This window comes from Erpetoichthys calabaricus, chromosome 12 (genome assembly GCF_900747795.2).
Source record: "Erpetoichthys calabaricus chromosome 12, fErpCal1.3, whole genome shotgun sequence".
Taxonomy (NCBI): domain Eukaryota; kingdom Metazoa; phylum Chordata; class Cladistia; order Polypteriformes; family Polypteridae; genus Erpetoichthys; species Erpetoichthys calabaricus.
Genome location: NC_041405.2, coordinates 159765754 through 159784725, shown reverse-complemented (window position 1 = coordinate 159784725; position 18972 = coordinate 159765754). Strand labels below are relative to the sequence as shown.

At 43.2% G+C, this 18972-nt stretch overlaps 1 protein-coding gene across 1 annotated transcript in view; it reads right to left on the bottom strand.

The window, feature by feature from the left end:
• The window catches only part of LOC114662902 (PWWP domain-containing DNA repair factor 3B-like), a 123856-nt gene extending 109168 nt beyond the window's left edge, over positions 1 to 14688 (bottom strand). Inside the window, exon 1 of the mRNA XM_051934989.1 lies at positions 14594 to 14688. The gene's annotated coding sequence lies outside the window, so the exon portion shown is untranslated. The remainder of the gene's footprint in view (positions 1 to 14593) is intronic.
• Positions 14689 to 18972: the final 4284 nt, after the last annotated feature.

Sequence of the window (18972 nt, the reverse complement as noted above, 5' to 3'; positions counted from 1 at the left end):
GGATAATAAAAGCAGCTTCAGTCTCACAAGGTGCCCTTATTACAATATGAGTGCATCAAATTGTACCAATGACATTAGGAGAACTGGACAAGGCTGAAAATTGACTTTTTATGTTTGTAAAATTATGCAATATTTCATGTATGTGCACAAACACCATAAAAACACTGGATGTAGTGCCTTGCTGGATGGTTAATGGCAGGCATGATGAAGTGAAGCTTGGCTGACATATTCCTGACCTGCTGGCCATTTCACTGAGAAGTGACAACATGCAGCCGTTAAAAAAGGACGAAAAATCCAAAAAGTGCAAACACGCAGCACTGGCCCTCTTAAAAGACACGCGTCACTCCTCTCTTCAGGTCGCTACATTTGCTCGCTGTAGAGGCACAGATTAAGTTCAAACCTTGAGGCTGGCCTACACAATAGTCAATGGGTCAGCACCTCAGTATATGGAGACAATGCTCGCGTACCCCGGTCTGCCAGGAAACAGCATCTGGTAATGCCATCTCTACGTGATTTCAAGTCTCAATAAACAGCCTTTTCATGCATGGTTTCTAGGTGGTGGAACAAGCTGCCCGCCTCCATCCATACTGCAGACTCCCTCAATGTATTGAAGCAGCAACTGAAGACCCACCTTTTCTGTGAATATCTGTCAAATTACAAAACGCTTCTTTTTCTACTTCAAAACATTGCAAAATACATCCATAAATCATTTTTTAAGAAATTAAATTCAACCATAACTTCACTTATTTGGAATTCAAAACATCCACGTATCCAAAAGGTGACCCTACAAAGACCTAAGCAAGACGGTGGCTTGGCTCTACCTAACTTTTTCAATTTTATTACTGGGTGGTGAACCTTCTTCTACCACTGGCTGCTTCCGTTAGGGGTCGCCACAGTGGATCATCTTGATCCACATCTTCCTGTCCTCGTCATCTTGCTCTGTCACACCTGTCACCTGCATGTCCCCTCTCACCACATCCATAAACCTTCTCTTAGGCCTTCCTCTTTTCCTCTTTCCTGCCAGCTCTATCTTTAATATCCTTTTCCCAATATACCCAGCATCTCTTCTCTGCACATGTCCAAACCAACACAATCTCGTCTCTCCGACTTTGTCTCGCAACCATCCAACCTGAGCTGACCCTCTAATGTCCTCATTTCTAATCCTGTCCATCCTTGTCACACCCAATGCAAATCTTAGCATCTTTAACTCTGCCACCTCCAGCTCTGTCTCCTGTGCCACCGTCTCCAGCCCATATAACATAGCTGGTGTCACCTCCGTCCTGTAGACCTTCCCTTTCACTCTTGCTGATACCTGTCTGTCACAAATCACTCCTGACACTCTTCTTCACCCACTCCACCCGTCCTGCACTCTCATTTTCACTTCTCTTCCACAAGTATTTAAACTCATCCACCTTCACCAACTCTACTCCCTGCGTCCTCACCATTCCACTGACCTCCCTCTCATTCACACATATGTATTCAGTCTTGGTGGTCCTACTCACCTTCATTCCTCTCCTCTTTAGAACATATCTCCACCTCTCCAGGGTCTCCTCAACCTGCTCCCTACTATCGCTACAGATCACAATGTCATCAGCAAACATCAAAGTCCATGCAGACTCCTGTATAATCTCGTCTGTCAACCTGTCCATCACCACTGCAAATAAGAAAGGACTTAGAGCCGATCCCTGATGTAATCCCACCTCCTACTACAGACCTCACCATGGTCACACTTCCCTCGTGCATATCCTGTACAACTCTTACATACTTCTCTGCCACTCCCGACTTCCTCATACAATACCACAGCTCCTCTCAGTCACCCTGTCATATGCTTTCTGCAGGTCCACAAAGACGCAATGCAACTCCTTCTGGCCTTCTCTCTACTTCTCCATCAACACCCTCAGAGCAAACATCACATCTGTGGTGCTCTTTCTTGACATGAAACCATCCTGCTGCTCACTAATCATCACCTCACTTTTTAACCGAGCTTCCACTACTCTTTCCCACAACTTCATGCTGTGGCTCATCAATTTTATCCCCCTGTAGTTATTACAGCTCTGCCCATCTGCCTTATTCTGAAAAATCAGCACCAGTACACTTCTTCTACACTCCTCAGGCATCCTCTCACTTTCCAAGATTCCATTAAACAATCTACTTAAAACTCCCCTGCTGTCTCTCCTAAACACCTTCATGCTTCCACAGGTATGTCATCTGAACCAACGGCCTTCCCATTCTACATCCTCTTCATTGCTGTCCTTACTTTCTCCTTGCTAACCCTTTAGGGTTCCTGATTCACTATCTCTACATCATCCAACCTTCTATCTCTCTCATTCATCAGCCTGTCAAAGTACTCTTTCCATCTTCTCAACACACCCCCCTCACTAAATAGATGAACATACACAGGCTTGGTCCCCAATAGAAATAAAATCCTGCAGTACCTCTTTATATTCCTTGCTATGTACCCCAATAAGTACAAGTTATCGCCAATATACTGACAACCCATTTGTGCTTCACTCACTCACTCAGAATATGGAACCAATGTAGGTAGTTCTTCAAGATGGAGAAGCTTTTATCTGTGGAACCTCTGCATGATAACCACCTTTTCCCACCCTCTCAAACGTATGCAGTTTTTAATGTCTGGAAAGCATTCGGGGTTAAGTCACTTAGAGATCTGTACACAGACAACGTCTTCGCATCCTTAGAACAATTATACTCCAAACTGAACTTTCCAGCAACACATTTCTTTCAGTTCCTCCAAATCAGAAACTTTGTTAAACAAAACCTGCCCAATTTTCCTCACCTCCCCCAACTCTATCCCAGAAGAAATATTGATCAGTCTTGTGGACTCGGACAGCATTTCTGTAATTTAAAAAAACATTGTAATACTTAAACTGCCACACACTTTGGGGTTAATGCAACCCCTGGACGGCAAATACTTTTTGCTGCACTCTGTAAGTAAACGTCACAATTCACCAAGAAAAAATGAAATTTTAAAGGAACACATTTTTTTTCATGCAAAGAGCATCACAATTACTGCAACACTGATCATTTTACACACTGCCAATGAACTGTAAAAACTATTTAAAAACTACTGAAACAATTTTTTATGATATGTAGAAGGATACAACTGACGCCATTGATCAAATTCAGTAAATCACTGAGCTAACTGATCTTGAACTGGCTGCACACAAAGGCCAACGCTGACGCTCACAGGCTAGTCTAGTAGTGCAGCGGCTGAATCCCAGGTACAGTGATGCTGAATCACTAGGGGGCGCCAGTGGTCATGAGCTGGCTGCTCAATGAATGTACGGTATGGACTGATCAGCTCGGTGTGCTGGCAAATTGCACTGGGGACCGACTATAGCCGGTTACGGTAGTTTAAGGGTTAAAATCCTTCCCCTTCAGAGACCCCAGAATACAGGAGGAAAAGGATCACTCACTCAACATCTCAGAAAAGGAGTGGAAGGTAGCAATGCACAGATTTCACTTGAGCTCCATATGTGCAAAGCGTACAATTATTCAACTTAAAATTATATATCAAGCGCATCTCATTCGTTTAAAATTGTCCAAAATGTTTCCCGGCCGAGATCCAACCTGTGAGCATAGCAAACGAGCTCCTGCCTCACTGGGTAACGTGTTTTGGGCCGGCACGACATTAACATCATTCTGGAGCAAAATCTTTAAATGCCAGTAGACAGCCTTGGTGTCACAAACCCTCCTAACCCACTAACATCTGTGTCTGGTGGGCTCACAGAGGGGCTTAAAGTGGAGAAGGACAAACAAAATCTAAAGGCCTTTACTTCACTATTGGCACGCAGACTTATCTCGCTCAACTGGAATAATCCTAACTCATCTCTTTTAAGTCAGTGGATAATTGATATTATATCTACTCTCTAAATATAAAATCCTAAGCCTAAAAGTGCAACAATTTTGTGCAATGATTTTATATGACGTTTTTTGTCACGCTTTAAATCAGGCTTATTTTAAATCCTATATAAATGTTTGGTATCATTCTTTTCAGGACTTTAATGTGATGTTGTTTGATCTTCAGATTCTTATTCCGCTTTTAAATTATAAACTAAAAAATATCAAAGACTCATGTCCCGCGAGACGAGACTTTTTGCCAAGAGATTTAACCACACCCGGGGCCGGAAATAAAAGACAAAGAGTAGGACGGCTGCTGTTCAGACTTTTAAATGTTCAATGCGCTGTGCGAGATGCAGATCACCAGCAGCTGATCGAGCAAAGAGGAGGTAAAAAAAAAAATTGTATTTGTTTCCCATTGTATCAGAGGGGGTGTCGGAGGAGTGACTGCGTCTCCTTGGGGTGTGTTCAGCCCCTCTCTTCACAATGCGAGCAGCAGACTAGCCGCAACTGGGGGTTGTCCCCCTAGTATTATCTAAAATTGGAAAAAATCAAATTCTCACTTAGAGGATTTGTACAAAACCTTTTCAAAACCTGGCAGGATCTGATCAATAACATTTTAGAATAAGCACTTACCATATATACTTGCGTTTTAAGTTCTGCCGCGGATAAGTCGGGGTTGGATTTTACCGTATAATTTCCGGTATTTTATAAGGTTGGTCATATAAGTCGAATGCAGAAAACTAAGAGATAATGATATGCTAACGCCCACCCGAGAGAGCAACCACGGAGCACACGGCCTTTCTTCAGTTCATTTTATAAACTGTTGAATTTAGATACAGTGTCAATCCGTGCATACATTTAATTTGGTTGGTTCGTTGGTTTACACCCAAATGACTTATCTCTATATACTGTATATATAAAATTCAACGTCTGTCTGTCTGCTGGTCACGAGAGAACTACTTAATGGATTTAGGTCGGGGTTATATTCTATAATTTGCTTGAACATTCTGGTTGATTTTGTGACTTCTCTCATCAACGTTCACTTGCGGTACCAATTTATTTGCGCAAATCCGAGAGACACTCAATACGCCAAGGGGTGGGGGACGCGGGGCCCTCCTCACTCACCCACCAACCCCGGGGCGTGTACCTAAAATCCACTTAGCTACTGAACGAGAGAACTACTTAACAGATTTAGATCTGGCTTTTTTCTAGAATTTTCTTGAACATTCTGGTTGATTTTGTGACTTCCCTCATCGCACTAAGAATCATAGTTTGCTTGGAGGAGCGATATATTAGCGCTAATCCGAGAGAGCAGTTGTGGGCTGAGGGGAGGGGGAAGCATGACGTCAGGAATGGTGAGCCAGGCGGGGCCCTCCTCACTGTCCCATTTCACTGCTACATGGGCAGATCCACAAGGGACAGCTAGTATAAAACAAAAGTCTATTACTGTATATACTTGCGTTTAAATTCTCCCATGTATAAGTCGGGGCTTAATTTTACTGTATAATTTCTGGTATTTTATAAATTCGGTCGTGTAAGTTGAATACGGAAACCTCACGGTATTGGTCCAAGAGATTACGATATGCTAACGCCCACCTGAGAGAGCAACCACGGAGCACACTGGCATTTTTAGTCAAGTCAAGTTGGGGAGCATGCACTGGCACAGTGCGTTGATGCACCCATTACACATTGAAACAGCTCGGGATCCCGGTTGGCAACCCCCCAGGCAGACACGCGGTCCAGTCCTACCCTCCAGAAATGACCCTCTATCTGCTGCAGCCAGGTTTTACGTGGACGACCCCTTGTAATAGGTAATACCATAACTATTCCAAGGTGACGTTCGCACTGTTTTGTGTATCTCCCACCCTCACCACACACCTTTATCGTAAGAGCATCCCTTATCTACGATGGAGCGCTTGATCAGAAGAAAATATGATGCTGGTTTTAAATTAAATGTCATTGAAGTGGTGAAAGAAATCGGTAACCGTGCTGCTGCAACAAAATTCGATGTGTCTGAGATACTGGTGTGAGACTGGAGGAAGCAAGAAGGTGTAAATCACTCGTTAAAAAAAAAAAATAATAATAATAAAAGCGTGGAAGCTTTTTGAATTTTGATTGATGAAAAGCGCCCACACTTTTATTTTATAAGTGATGTATGAGAGACTTATTTTTTACTTTTTAACTTAATATAACCTTGGTTTTTAAAAAGTATCCTCTTTAATAAAATCCCTTTGTGCGTCCAGGTGTCCGTGTGTGTGTGTGTCTTCTGGTGAAGTGCGCATGCGCGGGGCTTCTGGTGAAGTGCTCATGCGCGGGGCACAGTGCGATGCGCAATATTACTGTCAGAGAGTTAGAGGCGTTTTACAGAAATACAAACCAGTATTACTGCGAGAGGAAACTAAAAGTACACAATACAGTGACGCATATTACAGCCACATACAAGCCAGTATTACTGTCAGAGGAGATTAAAGGCATATTACCGACGCGTACGCCTGTATTACCGCCTGAGAAAATTAAAGGTATATTACGGACGTACAAGCCAGCGGACGTACAAGACAGTATTACTGTCACAGAAAATTAAAGACACAAAATACACGGCAGCAGCCCACGAAGAACGGTCAGCTCAGCAAGTAAACATCAACAAAAGAAAGACAGAATGAAAGAAAAATACGACCAACAAACAGAATGAGGTTCAAGTCCTTGCCATTTCTGTGCAAGAAAGGACAGAGCCGCCTGTACTTCCTTAGAAGACTGGCATCCTTCAACATCTGCAGTAAGATGCTGCAGATGTTCTATCAGACGGTTGTGGCGAGTGCCCTCTTCTACGCAGTGGTGTGCTGGGGAGGCAGCATTAAGAGGAAAGACGCCTCACGCCTGGACAAACTGGTGAGGAAGGCAGGCTCTATTGTTGGCATAGAGCTGGACGGTTTGACATCCGTAGCAGAGCAACAGGCACTCAGCAGGCTCCTATCAATTATGGAGAATCCACTACATCCATTAAACAGGATCATCTCCAGACAGAGGAGCAGCTTCAGCCACAGACTGCTGTCACTGTCCTGCTCCACTGACAGACTGAGAAGATCATTCCTCCCCCAAACTATGCGACTCTTCAATTCCACCAGAGGGGGTAAACGTTGAACATTATTCAAGTTATTGTCTGTTTTTTACCTGCATTTTTTATTACTCTTTAATTTAATATTTTTTGCTGCTGGAGTATGTGAATTTCCCCCTGGGATTAATAAAGTATCTATCTATAGACTGTTCCTACTAATGTTTATGCACTACTGTTCTAGCACCCGTTATTGTAACGGGCTAAATGACTAATTATATATATTATTTTCAACTTTTTAGTCTTGAAAATTTTTTCAAATATTCTCAAATGAAATGTTATAACTTATACTAACGCCATCTATTGGCTAATATTTCTATCCATTACTAGCACCATCTATTGGTGAAATTTTGAACTATTCTTCATATGAAAATTTCATTTCTTAATTAACATCGGTTAATTGATCTATTAGTGAAACTGGTTATTGATTCATGTATTGCCATCGGAAGTGAGTGCAAAATTTCAAGTCATTTGGACAATAGGAAGTGGGTTAAATATCAATTACAAGATTTGTACGAGACAACAAACAGATGAATATATGCGTAATAATAATAATAAATAAATAAAAAATTAAGTGGCGTAAAAGTCGGGGTCTGATTTTATGATCGATTTTTCAGGTTTCAAGACCTAACTTATACGCGATTAGATATGGTAAATTGACTAAACTCTCCCCTCTTTTTCTATTCTATCTTTATTTGTTTATTTATTTGCATATTTTTACTCTTATTAAACGTGCTATACTCCCGGAGCACGGAAGTATGAGGTACCGGACCCCCTGATAAGGGCTGTTCGGTCCCTGTACAAGCGGTGTCCACATTGTCGGCAGTAAGTCGAACCCGTTTCCAGTGAGAGTTGGACTCTGTCAGGGCTGCCCTTTGTCATTGATTCTGTTCATAACTTTTATGGACAGAATTTCTAGGCGCAGCCAGGGCATTGAGGGGGTCCGGTTTGATGAACTCAGTGACAGGATTGGGTCACTGCTTTTTGCAGATGATGTTGTCCTGTTTGCTTCATCAGGCTGTGATCTTGCAAACAGGACAACATCATCTCTCTGGATCAGTTCGAAGCTGAGTGTGAAGCGGCTGGGATGGGAATCAGCACCTCCAAATCCGAGACCATGGTCCTCAGCTGGAAAAGGGTGGAGTGCCCTCTCAGGGTTTGGAGCGAGATCCTGCCTCAAGTGGAGGAGTTCAAGTATCTCGGGGTCTTGTTCACGAGTGAGGGAAGAATGGAGCGTGAGTTCGACAGGCGGATCGGTGCGGCATCCGCAGTGATGCGGGCTCTGCATCGGTCTGTCGTCGTGAAAAAGGTGCTGAGCCGTAAGACAAAGCTCTCAATTTACCGGTCGATCTATGTTCCTACCCTCTCCTATGGTCATGAGCTATGGGTAGTGACCGAAAGAACGAGATCGCGAATACAAGCGGCCGAAATGAGTTTCCTCTGCAGGGTGTCTGGGCTCTCCCTTAAAGATAGGGTGAGAAGCTCAGTCATCCGGGATGGGCTCAGAGTAGAGCCGCTGCTCCTCCGCATCGAGAGAAGTCAGATGAGGTGGCTCGGGCATCTGATCAGGATGCCTCCTGGACGCCTCCCTGGTGAGGTGTTCCAGGCACGTCCAACCAGGAGGAGACTCTGGGGAAGACCCAGGACACGCTGGAGGGACTCTCTCTCCCGACTGGTCTGGGAACGCCTCGGGATTCTCCCGGAAGAGCTAGAAGAAGTGGCCAGGGAGAGGGAAGTCTGGGCATCTCTGCTCAAGCTGCTGCCCCCGCGACCCAACCTCAGATAAGCGGAAGAGGATGGATGGATGAACGAACGTGCTACTCTGCTGACCTAGCTCTCTTTCTCATGGGTGGAGGGTCAATTAGTTTCAAATCAATTTTGTTAAACTTGACTTGCATGTATGGAATGTTTTATGATTCTAATAAAATAAAATATATAAAAAAAGTTTGCTCTGTGAAATTTTATATTGTTGGTTAATTTGTTGTTTAAGTTTATTTGCTGTATTAATTGCAAATTATGGCATTTATGGCAATCAGCTTTAGTTGCCTGTCCTATTACACTTGCTGAACAAACAGGCCCGAGCCTAATGTTACTCAATCATGTTGACCTCTTTTGTAAGTCACTTTGGATAAAAGCATCTGCCAAGCCAATAAATGGAGTTAAAAGGAGATGACTGTTGACTTTAGGAAGACTAAGAGTGACCATCTGCCACTGAACATTGACGGCTCAACTGTGGAGGTCGTCAATAGCACCAAATTCCTGGGGGTCCACCTGGCAGAGAACTTTACCTGGTCCCTCAACACCAGCTCTTTAGCCAAGAAAGCCCAGCAGCAGCTCTACTTCCTGATGAGGAAAGCCCATCTTCCACCAGCTACTCTAACAACATTCTACAGAGGAACCATAGAGAGCATCCTGAGCAACTGCATTACTGTCTGGTTTGGAAATTGCACGGTCAGGGATCGCAAAGCCCTAAAACAGATAGTGAAGACAGCTGAGAAGATCATTGGTGTCTCTTTTCCCTCCATCATGGACATTTACACTACACTTTGAATCCGCAAAGCCACCAGCATTGTGAATGATCCAACACACCCCTCACATTCACGGTTTACACTCCTGCCATTGAGAAAAAGGTACCAAAGCATTCAGGCCCTCACCACCAGAATGTGGAACAGTTTCTTCGCCCAAGCACACTCCTGAACACTCATGGACTGGACTGATATCTGTGTTCTGTTCTGCTGTGTTGCACATTTGCACATTTGACTCACATGCACCTTGTTATATAGTATGTGTCGTGGATTCTTCGTTGTCCTGTGTTTTATGTAGCATCATGGTCCTGGTGGAACCTTGTTTCGTTTCACTGTATGCTGTACTACTATATATGGATGAAATGACAATAAATACTCTTGAATCTTGAAATGTAAATGTAAAAGGGAACTCAAATGCAGTCTGTGCCTTTCAGTGAACACTTCGGAGGTGTAATACGTTTATCACGTCAACACACATTCAAATAACGGTTCACTGATAAAATTTATTATAGGCTCAAGTCATTTAGCAGGCTTGGCTGCATTTCCCTACTTTATCAAGGGTGTCGTTGTGATGAGAGGTCTGTGGTGACGCCAAATTTGAATAAATAATCATGAGTCCCGGAGCATGCAGGTACAGATACACATGTGAGGGTATGCGCACTGCTCCAAGGTTGATTGCTTGTGCTTGGCTGATTCACATGCAAATGCGAGGGGGTTAGTCAAGTGCTTTACTCACACCTCGGAGTAGATGGAGGGCAGCACGCATCCCCAATTATATCAATAAAGGGAGTTTACACGGCAGAATCGGGAGACGGAAAGAAGGGGCGGAAGTTAATGAAAGAGAAAGAGACGGAGGCCGTGCGAGTGGAATGGAAGCAAGTGGTCAGGAAGATGGTCCTGACAGAAGGGCACGGCTGGCACTTGAGGTGCAAGTTTAATTTATTGGTCATAAATTAAACCAATAATTTTAATCTCTACAACCTACCTCTACAATCTCTACAACCACTGGATTTTTATGGATTATTTATTTACAGAGTTACTGTAGCACTGCATTTTTGAACACATTTGTGCATTTTTTATTTTTTTCGTAAATAAAAGCACTTTGCACCAATCCCTTTACAGACTCTGTGTCCCATCATTTGCCCAGGGCTCCTCCTCAGATACCTTATCCATGATTCTGGGTTCAAGAGGCTCCCATAAAGAAGTGACCCTGGGATCATGGGGCCGACCCAGACTGTCACAGTTGTCATTTCCCAGTTTCTCCGAAATGTTGTGTACAGAAGGGTCAGAGTTGACATCAATATACGCATGTTCCTCCATCAAATCATAACGGGCGCTGAGCAGGCTCCTGTCAATCATAGAGAATCCACTGCCTCCACTGAACAGGATCATCTCCAGACAGAGGAGCAGCTTCGGTAACAGACTGCTGTCATTGTCCTGCTCCACTGACAGACTGAGGAGATTGTATAATGTTAACGTTTACCCCCCGGGTGGAATTGAAGAGTCGCATAGTGTGGTGGAGGAACAATCTCCTCAGTCTGTCAGTGGAGCAGGACAATGACAGCAGTCTGTCACTGAAGCTGCTCCTCTGTCTGGAGATGATCCTGTTAAGTGGATGCAGTGGATTCTCCATAATTGATAGGAGCCTGCTGAGCGCCCTTCGCTCTGCCACAGATGTTAAACTGTCCAGCTCCATGCCAACAATAGAGCTTGCCTTCCTCACCAGTTTGTCCAGACGTGAGGCGTCTTTCCTCTTAATGCTGCCTCCCCAGCAGAGGTATACAGATAGACAATATCTTTGTATAATGTTAACGTTTACCCCCTGGGTGGAATTGAAGAGTCGCATAGTGTGGTGGAGGAACAAAGATATTGTCTATCTGTATACCTCTGCTGGGGAGGCAGCATTAAGAGGAAAGACGCCTCACGTCTGGACAAACTGGTGAGGAAGGCAAGCTCTATTGTTGGCATGGAGCTGGACAGTTTAACATCTGTGGCAGAGCGAAGGGCGCTCAGCAGGCTCCTATCAATTATGGAGAATCCACTGCATCCACTTAATAGTATCATCTCCAGACAGAAGAGCAGCTTCAGCGACAGACTGCTGTCACTGTCCTGCTCCACTGACAGATTGAGGAGATCGTTTCTCCCCCAAACTATGCGACTCTTTAATTCCACCCGGGGGGGTAAACGTTAACATTCAACATTATACATAGTTATTGTCTGTTTTTCATCTGCATTATTATCATTCTTTAATTTAATATTATTTATTGTATCAGTATGCTGCTGCTGAAGAATGTGAATTTCCCATTGGGATTAATAAAGTATCTATCTATCTATCTGCATTGTTATCACTCTTTAATTTAATATTATTTACCAGTATGCTGCTGCTAGAGTATGTGAATTTCCCCTTGGGATTAATAAAGTATCTATCTATCAAACCGTCTTTCATAAATGGCGACGATTTCGTGAGACGAGGCGTACACACATTTTGTGCATTCGCAGGCTTTACAAACGAGGCCCTTCATGTAAGAGTTGCCACTAAAAAACTTGTCAGATCATCCTTGTAGGTGTTTTGCTGTAACAGAAGGGGTGTTTCTGAGTTGTCCTGATTAAGCTGAGGAAATGCTGGACCCGCTCCTACAGCTGGGCAGGTTTGCAACTGTGCCACATGTTTTAGACCATGGGTGTCAAACTCCGGTCCTGGAGGGCCACAGTGGCTGCAGGTTTTCATTCTGATCATCTTCTTCATTAGTGACCAGTTTTTGCTGTTAACTAACTTCTTTTGCCTTAGTTTTAATTAACTTGATTCAGGCCCCTTGTTTGTCTCTTCTTCCTTAATTAGCAGCCAAATAATAATGAGACACAAAACGAGCCGCCACATGACCAGCTCACTTGTACCCATCACACAATATCTGAAAATAAAGAAAGGTGATGGCCTTGGTAAGGGTGATCTCCCAGGTCACCAAAACATCTTAGAAAAAAACAGAAAATCAACAGTTTTGGAAATGTCTACTGTGGCAGAATGAGAGCTGCAACAAGTCATAGAATTAAATAACAGGTTTAATTAACAGCAAGGATAAGCTTCTCATTAAGAAAGTGATTGGAGTGAAACTGGTTGGAGTTTGAACTCCCAGTTTAATTCATCATCTGTTGGCTCATTTCACATCTCATTTCTGTTTGGCTGCCATTTAAGAAATGAATAAATTCAGGGGACTTAATCCTTAAAAACAGGGCTATTAAAATTAAAGTAAAAGAAGTTAATTAGCAATGAAAACTGGTCACTGATTAGGAAAAGGGTTAGAATGAAAACCTGCAGCCACTGCGGCCCTCCAGGCCCGGAGTCCGACACCCCTGTTTTAGACCCCCTTATAAGGTTCCTAACTGTGTCCTTTGGAATGTTACATTTTCAGGGGACCTTCTTATACCCATTGCCCTCCTGTTTCATCATCAAGTCCTTCCGTGAGAACCCTAATTACAAAGAGGACTGTTTCATTTATGTTAGGTAGAATGCCCAGAGGGGACTGGCTGGTCTCATGGCCGTAGACCCCCTGCAGATTTTATTTTTTCTCCAGCCGTCTGGAGTTTTTTTTGTTTTTTCTGCCCTCCCTGGCCATCGGTCCTTACTTTTATTCTATGTTAATTAGTTTTCTCTGCTTTTAATTCTTACTTTGTCTATTTTTCTCTTTTTTTCATCATGTAAAGCACTTTGAGCTACTTTTTTGTATAAAAATGTGCTATATAAATAAATGTTGTTGTTGTTGCACTGAAGTCATTTCTTCTTGCAGCTTTTGTGAAAACCCCTTAGTCTTAACAAGGACTATAATTCACCCTGAACACATTCCTGCATGGGGGTGGGGGGGCTTTATTTACACATAACAACTGAAGGAAACTAAGGATCATTATGGAGTTCCCAACGGCTTAGTTTTACAGCACTTTAGGCTACTAGCAGCACTAACATTATATAATGTTATAATGACTGTGACATTGCTATATAACAAAATGTCCTGTTACTCGAGAATAACCACATCATATTACATCAGTTGATTTTATGTATCACTCAACAGATAAAGAAATCATCAAAGGAAATATTTAGCTATATGGGAAAACTTTAATTGGTAAATCCTTACAATCATTTTTTTCTGATTGAAAGGCTCTTGGCCCTCTGCCAGAGAAGAAACAAACGGCGGCCATAGGAGACTAAATAAGGCGAAACGGCCAACTTTAACAGATGTCGACGAGAGAAAGAAACGGAGCGACAGAAACGAATAAGAAAGAGGCAAGACGGGCCATTATTATTAATGAACAGGTAACTGAAACAGAAAGGAGGAAATGAAACGTTAATCACTAAAAGAGAAATGACGCAAGCAAATTATGAAGATTATCCAGCGCCCTCCGCCCCCAAATTGGGTTTATTAAGACTGCAATCATAACGGCATTGTGCTAATAGGGAAGGAAGGAGGACTCTATGAGGGTGGACATCGGTAAAAAATAAATAAACAAACAAATAAATAAATAAAACTGGACCCTGTTCTCTGCTCGTTTCAGCAATAGCAGTAGAGTGTTGTACCGTGTTAGCCATAGACTGATACAGGAGAAAGCAGGGTGAAATGACACCTGTTATTGGCTAACTAAATAGATTACAAATGCAAGGTTTCGCGACAGCTAAGGCCCCTTCATCAGGCAAGATGTAACCTATGACAAGATAATGCAAACTTCACCACTGACCAGCCTTTTGACTTGCACTCCCCTAAAAAGAGAAGAATAAAACGTGCCGCCTGCTCACATCTGCCAGCTTTCCTTCTAGTCTCAAACGGCGAAGCTGCAGCCTTTCCATATTCCCGCTGGGCACAACACCTGGAATCCCCACGCCGATGCTCCGAATGAATCCCCCTCGTCGTGCTCCTTCTTCTCCGCGGCTCCTCCAACGTCTGCACGGGCGCTCCCTAACTGCACGCAACACCCCGTTTAAGGGACAAGAGGCGGCATCCCCACAAGCAGCACCGTCAAAGCTAACGCCCAGTTGTGCTCGGCACCATGTTACAGCACTGCTTCAAACTTCCCCACCTTCGGCGATCTCTAAACACGACGGCACACTCACCTCTAATGTTTACAACTTGCTTGCTGTAAATCCACTTCCGGTCTCGTCTATAAAAGTCTTGTTGTCACAATTTACGCGCAAGACCAACTACCGCCACCTGCCGTTCGGAGGTTGAAGTGAGCGTTGTGTGCCAAGAGCAGATCTGTGGTCCGCATGGAGGATTTTTTATTCTTTAACGGTAATGCGCAGTTAGTTGGCCCTTATGGGTGACGAAATGAGTCTTAAAACTAAGTGAATAAATAAATAAATAGCATTTATTTATATAGCAAATTTTCTTAAAAAATAATGTAGCTCAAAGTGCTTTACATGATGAAGAAAAGAGAAAAAAAGACAAAGTAAGAATTAAAATAAGACAACACTAATTAACATAGAATAAGAGTCCGAAGGACAGGGAGGACAGAAAAAACAAAAAAACTCCAGACGGCTGGAGAAAAAAAAAATCTGCAGGGGTTCCAGGCCACGAGACCACCCAGTCCCCTCTGGGCATTCTACCTAACATAAATGAAACAGTCCTCTTTGTATTTTAGGGTTCTCATGGAAGGACTTGATGATGATGGTCATGTAGACTTCTGGCTTTTAATCCATCAATGTTGGAACATCCTGATGCTTTGATTAGGTGATGGTGGCGCAGGTCGCCACCACAGAAAACTGGAAAAAAAACAGAAGAGAGAGTAGGGGTTTGTATGGATTTTGGAGCCACCATGAATAGTTATGATAATTAATTGAATATACAGAGCATCAGGATTAAACTGAAATGAAGTTATGAGAAGGCCATGTTAAAGTAATTGTTTTCAGCAGTTTGTTAAAGTGCTCCACTGTATTAGCCTGGCAAATTCCTACTGGCAGGCTATTCCAGATTTTAGGTGCATAACAGCAGAAGGTCACCCGCCTCACCACTTCTTTTAAGTTTAGCTCTTGGAATTCTAAACAGACACTCATTTGAGGATCTAAGGTTATGATTTGGAATATAAAGTGTCAGACATTCCGATATATAAGATGGAGCGAGATTATTGAAGGCTTTGTAAACCATAAGCAGTATTTTAAAGTCAATTCTGAATGACACAGGTAACCAGTGTAGTGACATCAAAACTGGAGAGATGTGCTTGGATTTTCTTTTCCTGGTTAGGATTCTAGCAGCTGCATTCTGCACTCGTTGTGACCGATTGATGTCTCTTTTGGGTGGTCCTGAGAGGAGTGCGTTACAGTAATCTAGTCGACTGAAAACAAACGCGTGAACTAATTTCTCAGCATCTTCCAATGATATAAGAGGTCTAACTTTTGCTATGTTTCTTAAGTGAAAAAATGCTGTCCTAGTGATCTGATTAATATGCGATTTAAAATTCAGGTCACAGTCAACAGTTCCCCCTAAATTCTTTACCTCCGTCTTGACTTTTAATCCTAATGCATCAAGTTTATTTCTAATAACCTCATTATATCCATTATTGACAATCGCTAATATTTCTGTTTTCTCTTTATTTAGCTTGAGAAAATGACTATTCATCCATTTAGAAACACAAGTAAGAGATTGTGTAAGTGAAACAACAGAGTCGGGGTCATCAGGTGCTATTGATAAATACAGCTGTGTGTCGTCAGCATAGCTGTGGTAACTCACGTTATGCCCCAAGATAATCTGACCTAACGGAAGCATGTAGATCGAAAAGAGCAGCGGACCCAGGATAGAGCCTTGTGGACCACCATATAAAATATCATGTGTCTTTGAGTTATAATCACCACAACTAACAAAAAATTTTCTACCTGCCAGGTAGGATTCAAACCAATTTAAGACCCTGACAGAGAGGCCCACCCATTGACTAAGGCGATTTCTAAGAATTTTGTGATCAATGGTGTCAAATGCAGCACTCAGATCTAAGAGGATGAGAACAGATACACGACCTCTGTCTGCATTTACCCGCAAGTCATTTACTACTTTAACGAGTGCAGTTTCTGTGCTGTGATTTGTTCTAAAACCTGACTGAAACTTATCAAGAGTAGCAGGTTTATTGAGGTGGTCATTTAGCTGCATAATGACTGCCTTCTCTAGAATTTTACTTAAGAAAGGTAAGTTAGAAATGAGTCTAAAATTTTCAAAAGCAGAGGAGTCAAGATTATTTTTCTTCAGCAGGGGTTTAACCACAGCAGTCTTAAGACAGTCTGGGAAGACCCCTGTATCTAATAATGAGTTTACTATGTCAAGAATACTATCAATTAGCACGCCCGATACTTGCTATGAATTAAAGAATAAACAAATAAATCTGCAGAATAAATAATAATAATAATAATAATTTACATGTATTTATTCACACCAAATATGTATTGATTTATGTAGTTCCAGATTTATGTATTATTTGATTTATGCATTGATTGATTCATCTATTTCCAGATTTATGATTCCTAGATGTATTTATTTATTGACTTATTTATTTCCATATATAAGTATTTACGTATTTCTTCATCTCTGTGTTAAAGAGGAGGGCAGCCCTAACCTTTTTCTGTAGCCCTATTGGTGAGATGGATTGTGCTGAACTGCGCTCACCTTGCTTGGATGGGAAGAAATGCCAGTGGGCACTTGCCGGGGGTCCCCAGGAGTACAGGGGCCCACAATGTTTCTCAAGCCTATGTATGTTTCTGTTTTGCTATCAAAACAGGGGTCCCAGTGCACCACTTTTCCTGGGGGCCTATGATGCTGTTAAGATGGCCCTGGCTGCCAGCTGGCATTCTTATTGTCTAATGACAGCTAGCAAAACAAAAAAAAACAGAAACCATTTTTATCCAGTGGCCAATGCTTCACGGGTTCTTATTAGTGCCCTAAGCTCATCAGCTAAAGAAGATGAAATGGGAGCACCAAACGTGTTTGTTCAATTTCGCTTGGAGGAATTCTTGGTTACTTTGGCAGAGTTAAATGCAGAGGTCAACACAGATGAAGAGCCACATGTGCTAGACAGACGTTAAGAGGTTGCCCACCACCTTCACTAGTGGTTTCCTTGTGGTAGCCATTGAGTGACCAGGGTCGTCTTAGCAGCATTATAGGCCCCCGGGCAAAGCAGTGCACTGGAGCCCCTAACAACATAACCACTCAGCAAGTCACAACATACATAGATTAGCATGGGGCCCCTATGCTTGTGGGGCAACTGCCCAGAGTGCCCATGCGTTAAGACGGCCCTGTGTGTGACTAGAGAGAAGTGAAGAGAGATAGTCCATCGGTTAACGTTACTTCTGCATGGTTTGCCCCCCCCTCCCCAACAGTACTGCATCAGCAGTGGACAAGTCACATTAGCCAGGGACGAGTCACCAAAAGGCATTACATCATCAATAGCAGGAGCGAATATAAAAATGGCAAATCCACATAGTCATCAAAAAGCTGAGTAGTCCATTTAAGGACGGTGAGCCACCTCAAAGAGCGGAGAGTCAGAGAAGCATCCAGCTGCAGCAAGGACAGTTTTTAACCCCTGGACAGATCCGCGCACATCAGACACTGTGAAGCCTGTGAAGAGAAGCTTATTACACCAGCATTCATTTTGGAAGGATGGAAAACTTTTGCCTGTGTCAGACACATGCACATGGGGGACAGTTTACAGGTTCAAATACCGATATTCACAGTGGCGCAATAGTAGCACTGCTACCTTGCAGTAAGGAGACCTGGGTTTGCTTCCCGGAGCGAGTTTGCATGTTATCCCCGTGTCTGTGTGGGTTTCCTCCGGGTGCCCCGGTTTCCTCCCACAGTCCAAAGACATGCAGGTTAGGTGGATTGGCGATTCTAAATTGTCCCTAGTGTGTGCCTGGTGTGTGGGTATGTGTACCCTGCCCCTTGCACACTGTGTTGGCTGGGATTGGCTCCAGCAGACCCCTGTGACCCTGTGTTAGGATATAGCGGGTTGAATAATGACTGACTGAATACCGATATTTGTCTGCCAGACCAGGGGTTGGCGCTCTCCCGTAATCCTCTCTCCTCTTGTTCCTCTTGCAGTTCACCCAAAGATGATGACATCACCACCACCGGTCCAGTAGCATAGCTAGAGTTCATGCCGCTCAGGGCGATGCTTCAATTTGCAGTCCTCCAACATATCTGAATATGTTAATCTACTTAAATCTCTCTCTTCTTCTTCTTTTGGCCGCTCCCATGAGGGGTTGCCACAGCGGATCATCTTCTTCCATATCTTTCTGTCCTCTGCATCTTGTTCTGTTACACCCATCACCTGCATGACGTCTCTCACCACATCCATAAACCTCCTCTTAGGCCTTCCTCTTTTCCTCTTGCCTGGCAGCTCTATACTTAGCATCCTTCTCCCAATATACCCAGCATCTCTCCTCTGCACATGTCCAAACCAATGCAATTTCACCTCTCTGCCTTTGTCTTCCAACCGTCCAACTTGAGCAGACCC